This window comes from Macrotis lagotis, chromosome 5 (assembly GCF_037893015.1).
Source record: "Macrotis lagotis isolate mMagLag1 chromosome 5, bilby.v1.9.chrom.fasta, whole genome shotgun sequence".
Lineage (NCBI taxonomy): Eukaryota > Metazoa > Chordata > Mammalia > Peramelemorphia > Peramelidae > Macrotis > Macrotis lagotis.
The window spans coordinates 148181384-148187635 of NC_133662.1; positions in this window are offsets into that span (position 1 = coordinate 148181384).

Below are 6252 nucleotides of genomic sequence, written 5' to 3' on the forward strand. Positions count from 1 at the left end.
ATGTGACACAAAAACCCCAGATAAAATACTGTTTTTCAAGGTTTCCAGAGAAAACAAGCCCACAAACTTTTTCTGTGGAGTCCTTTGGTAGAAGAGTGAGGTGGAAGACACAGAACGAGAGAAGAGAGAGAGAGAGAGAGAGAGAGAGAGAGAGAGAGAGAGAGAGAGAGAGAGAGAGAGTTACTTGTCAATTTAAGGTTTGCAAAGTCATCTCCTCACAACTACCCTATGAGTAGGGAATACAACTTTCTACCTGTGTTCAGGTAGCTAGAATACTGAACTTGGAGTCAGGAAGACCTGAATGTGAATTCTTCTTCCAGGCCTTAGATTCTCCATCTATAAAAATATGAATAATAATAGCATCTACTTTACAAGGTTGTGAGGACCAACTGTATATTTAAAGTGTTTTGCATGCTTTATTTAAAGCATTAAATAAATGCTAGTCATTATCATCTCCATTTTATGGATGACATATCCTGAATTACTTTATTTATCAATCAATGTGAACTTATTTTTTGTTGTTGAAACATGTCCAATTCTTTTGTAGTAAGACAATGCTGTTCATGTGATTTTCTTGGCAAAGATCCTGGAGTGGTTTACCATTTACTTCTGCAGAGGATTAAGGCAAACGCAAGTTAAGTGACTTGCCTAGGGTCATGTAGCTACTGAGTTTCTGAGACCAAATTTTAAACTCAGTTTTTTTTATTTTTTTATTTTTTAGGTTTTTTGCAAGGCAAATGGGGTTAAGTGGCTTGCCCAAGACCACACAGCTAGGTAATTATTAAGTGTCTGAGACCGGATTTGAACCCAGGTACTCCTGACTCCAAGGCTGGTGCTTTATCCACTCAACCACCTAGCTGCCCCGAAACTCAGTTCTTTTTTGACTTCAGGTCCAGCCCTCAATCTACAGAGCCAGCTAGTGATCTTCTATTTTTTTAATTTATTAAGTACTTATTATGTGTCTGTCACTGGGTTAAATTTTAGGATTAAAATTAATGAACAAATATTTACTGATTATCTTCTATGTGTCACATACTGTGTTAGCCACTGAGGACACACACCCATAAAGAATATTTGTTCTCAAATGTCTTGCTTTTTTTTTTTAGGTTTTTGCAAGGCAAATGGGGTTAAGTGGCTTGTCCAAGGCCACACAGCTAGGTAATTATTAAGTGTCTGAGGCCAGATTTGAACTCAGGTACTCCTGACTCAAGGGCTGATGCTCTATCCACTGCACCACAAAGCTGTCCCTCAAATGCCTTACTTTTACAGAGGGAGACAAGCCTACATAAAAATTATATATACAGCTTTCAAGATATTAGAAAACACCCTGTTTTCTAGAGTTAAGCCCCCTCACCCACTGGATGATCTTACCCTTTGGTAAAATCATATAATAATTGTATTGTTTTAACCAACACCGGATGTTCTCTGAGATTGGAGAAGCACCTGTGGTATCTATTTCCTGGTCATGAAGTCTTGCTATGACTTATCTCATTATTGCTGCTCATTTTTAAGGCTACAGTTCATTGGTATAAATATTGAGATCTTCCCACACTCTCTTGGGTTCCCCCACTAGTCTCTAGCACATGAATCTAGATTCTCTCCTTGCTTACAAGCTATTTTCTTCACTTTGAAGAAGTCACTTCACTGACTCTCCTGTCTCTAGCCTGCTCTATTTGGGTCTGGTCATCCACTGGTTAGATGTTGGTTCAGTCTGATTGCCATAGCATAAATATAAATTAATAAAAACATAGGCAACTAGTTTTCACAACGGATATATTGCCAGGCATGGAGTAAGGAAGACCCATGTCCCTGAGTTCAAATATGGCCTCAGATACTTATGAGCTAGCTCTGTAGCCCTGGGTAAGTCACTTAATCACATTTTCCTCAGTTTCCTTATCTGTAAAATAAGCTAGAAAAGAAAAGGGCAAACCACTTCAGTATCTTTGCCAAGAAAACCTCAAATGGAGTCATGAAGAATTGGACAGGACTGAAACAAGTGAGCAAACAAGTATGAAGTCATTGGGGATTAAAGGCACAGCAGTTGAGGGAGCCAGGAAAGATTTCATGTGGAAGATGATGTTTGACCTTCATCTTAAAGGAAAAGAGGGACTTTATTAAGAGGTGGCCAGGAAAAAGTTTCTGTCCTCTGGGAACTTACCCTCTAAATGGGGGAGACAACACATATAATACATGCAAATGAATACGTGATAATACATAAAAATTCTTTTGGAGATGGCTTTGAACTGAGTATTAAAGGGGATTCTAGGAGGCAGAGGGAGGGGAGGTACCAGTTCTGGTCATGGGAGAAGGTCTGTGAAAGTTACCAAGATATTAAGACAGCAAGTGACATGTGAGGACCAACAAGAAGGACATTTTGCTTTTAGGGCAGAGAGTATGATGAGTAATAATGTATACTAAACCTGGAAAAAATGAGCCAATGTTGTTAAAAACTAAAAAAAAAATCTGTATTTGATTCTACAGGCAATAAATAGAGAGTCTTTGGAGTTTATTGAGCCAGAGAAGAACAGAATCAGATTCTGAATAGGATAGAATGGGAAGGAAAAGAAGCTTAAGACAAGAAGATCAACTATTGCATTAGCCCAGGCAAGAGGCAGTGAAACTATAGGCTTGTTGGAAGCAGGAACTGTCTTTTGTCCTTGTATGTTCAACATTTAGCAAAGAGTTTAGCACATAGAAGGCACTTAAATGTTTATTGATTGAATGAAGTTTGGAACTAGGAAAGTGATCATTTGAAGTGCGAGAAGGGAATAGATGCTGTAAAGGAAGCATTAGCAAGATTTGGTAACCTACTAGCTATTCAGGGAGTTTGTGTGTAAAACAGTTGCCCTTTGAGAGTTTTTTGGCTGCTATCTACCGAATTGGAGTAGCTAGATGGATACCAGAAAAAAGCACAAGTCCCAGAGTCAGGAAGACCTGAGTTAAAGCTTGCTTCAGGATCTGTGACCCTGGGCAAGTCACTTAGTCTTGTTTACCTCAGTTTCTTCATCTGTAAAATGAGCTAGAGAAGGGAATCTTTGCCTGAGCAACTCCCCAAAGGGATCATGAAGTATCAGGTACGACTGAACAACAACAATCTGCTGAATAGTAGGAGCGAATTAGGGTACAGGAATAACTTTTCTTAGGCCTGATTGCCATTTATAGCTAAAACAAGATAAAAGGATCAAAAGGATGGTGGAGGCAATTGCTGCTCTCACTCCAATGTCTGAGTGGTAAGAAATATGGCTAAAGAGTTTTCTTTACCTTAGTGATGGGTCTCAGAAGTCTAAATTAAAATTCTGGACCTGCAAGTGAAGTATTCATTCCACGGTTCTCTGAAACACTCTACTAAATGTTCTTGATCTCTCATTTCTTTGGACTCTGGCATTTTGAAGACTCCCCAGGTAGTTCTTTATATTTGTTTTCAGACCAAGACCAAGATCATACCTAAGTAGGCCCTACTAACTACTTGATTTGAATTTTCCACAGTTACAGATGCGTTAAACAAAAAATGTGCAAAGTGTCAAGAAAGTACATATTTTTTTCTGGAACCTGCCCTCTAATCTTTTCCTTTTAGCATAGAGTTATCATAGAGCAGGGCTACCTAGGTGACACAATAATAGAGCATTGACCTTGGAGTCAGGAAGATAGAGTTTGAATCCAGCCTCAGACACTTGACACTTACTACCTTATGTAACCTTGGGTAAGTAACTTAGCCCTGATTGTCTGATATCCAGGGCCATCTCCAGTCATCTTGATTTATATCTGATCATTGGACCCAGATGATTCTCCAGGAGAAAGTGAGGCTGATGACCTAGCACATCAGCACCCCCTCACTCAAATCCAATTCATGTGCTTGTCATGGCATCACCTCCTTGATGTGTTTTTCTTTGAGAATGAAGGACAAACATCATTATAGGGCAGCATGAGCTACTGAATAGTATTGGAAGGCACAAAGACCTAGCTTTAGGAGGATGAAATACTGACTAGGTGTTTTATCATTTGTAATCAGGAAGGGAGCATAACAATCCTGTGCAAGTGATAGCAAAGGAAAGAGGGGCATGAGAGTACTATATTAAAGAGAAGATACCTGAGATGATGGGTCCCTCAAAGACAAACACCAAGAAGAGAACTGAGGAAGACACCAAGTACCAAGAAAAGGGGAGTGAGATAAACAAAAAATTGACAGTTAAAAATATGTATTTTGTTTTTACATAATATGCATGTCCAAATATACCTTCTCTCTACCAATGAACTTTTCCAAGTTCTCTAGTCAGCATATCCCAAGACATGTATAAGATGCTAAATCTACTGCCTCTCTAACAAAAGGAGGGAAATGCATTTTTCTCACCTCTTCCAATACCAAAACTGATCATTATAAGTAAGCAACTTTTTTTAAAAATTCATTTTATTTTTAATTTATGGAATAAACCATTTACATAGCATAGTATAATAAAAGATGATTGTCCATGAAACTGCAAATCTACTAAGCTCAACTTGTTATTACTTTCAAATATACAAAATTATCATGCAAATTTCTTTTTTCCCTTTTTTTTCCTTCCTTTCTCTCCCCCCCCCCCAATTAATGACATAGGTTCAAAGTCAATTCTTTTAGTATCTCTGTAATCTTGAACAGGCCATGGCCTTCTCTGGGTCTTTGTTTCCTCATCTCTAACACAAGGGGGTTGATTGATTGATCTAATATTTTCCAACTCTACAACTTCATTTATTGAATATATTCTTTTGAATAGAACTCTAAACTACAGAACAGTTTCCTTTTGGAGATAATTTCTTCCTAAGTTGAAAGTGCCTGAGTCATTTTTCCAAAGATGTTGTATGTATTAGAAGAATGTATGATCTGAGTAGAGTTGGTGAAATACACCATCCTTTTTTAAGGTGAGAGTAATATAGTAATATCCATATAGTAATGGAAAATTATTGAATCTGATGGGCTAAGAGAATTCCCTTTCTTTCTGTGATCCTAAATGATTAGTATTCCAACATCCAAAATAGTATCTAATTGATTTTTTTAACACAATACCCGAATAAAGTCTAAGGATGGTTCTACAGTTACTTTTCAAATTTTCCTAAGTGATAGTTGTTACCCAAATAGACATGGTGAATGTTGACTCTGTTTACTTGTGATCTTTATGTGTCTCAACTCTTAGATTAGAGTCTATTATCTTCTTGAGAGAGCAATTCCAAGTCAGCTCTGAATATGTTGTAAATATTGTTGTAAAGTGAAATTATGCCTAAAGAGGCCTTAGGTACAGTGTATTTTTTGAAGTCATCATCAAGAAATTCTACAACTACCTCAGACTAAAAATGTATCTGAATGATTGAATGATTTTGGGGTTAAGTAAACATATTCTTCACTTCTGCCTATTAAAACTCATAGCAGAGCTTAGGTGTCCCATCCTAGAAGAAGCCTTTCCTGATTCTCTTACCCTCCCATTAGGTCAAGGTCACCCCTTGCATCCTGGGCCATTACCAGTTCATGGCCTTTCTTAGAAATCACTTTCTTTTCATTTTAAAATATTTTATACTTCTGTATTTGCGTAAGTATAAACCACTGACCAATTCTGGTCCTGGATATTTAAGTCTCTTTATCCACTGACTCCACATTATCTAACCATTTTTTTTCTTTTGCATTGCTCCCCAAACATGAACTCATTGGACAATCAAGATTTTTCTCTTTGTGTACATACACTCAGGTTGGTCATTCTTATCTCCTTGACTTTGCATATAACATTCTTCCTCAACACCTCCCCCAATGCTTTTCCCCAACCTCTCCGTCATTTCAGGTCCAACTCTTCCTGCTCTAACTGAAGTCCTTTCTCCTTCCTGTTGACTTTTCTAAGTTTTCTAACTAATAGTAATTTTTTCCTTATTTCAGTTTTCAAAGCATTTAGAGTCTGTGCTACATTCAACAAACATTTATGAAGATCTAGTTATGTGGGAGGTACCATAGTAGGTGGTAAGGATACAAATAAAAAAAGAAAAATCTCTCTTCCTCCAAGGAAGGGAAGGGATATATATAATCTGAACGCAGACATGTAAATTCAAAATATATATGAAGCAGAATGAAATGATTTCAAAAGGGAGAAGCCATTAATTACTGGGGCATGGGTGAGGATTTAGGGAACACCACTAGGATGGAGCATTTGAATTATATTTTTGAAGGAATTTATGGATTTTAAGAAATAGAAATGAGGAGTGAATATATTTAATTACATATTTCATTTGTTCATTTAA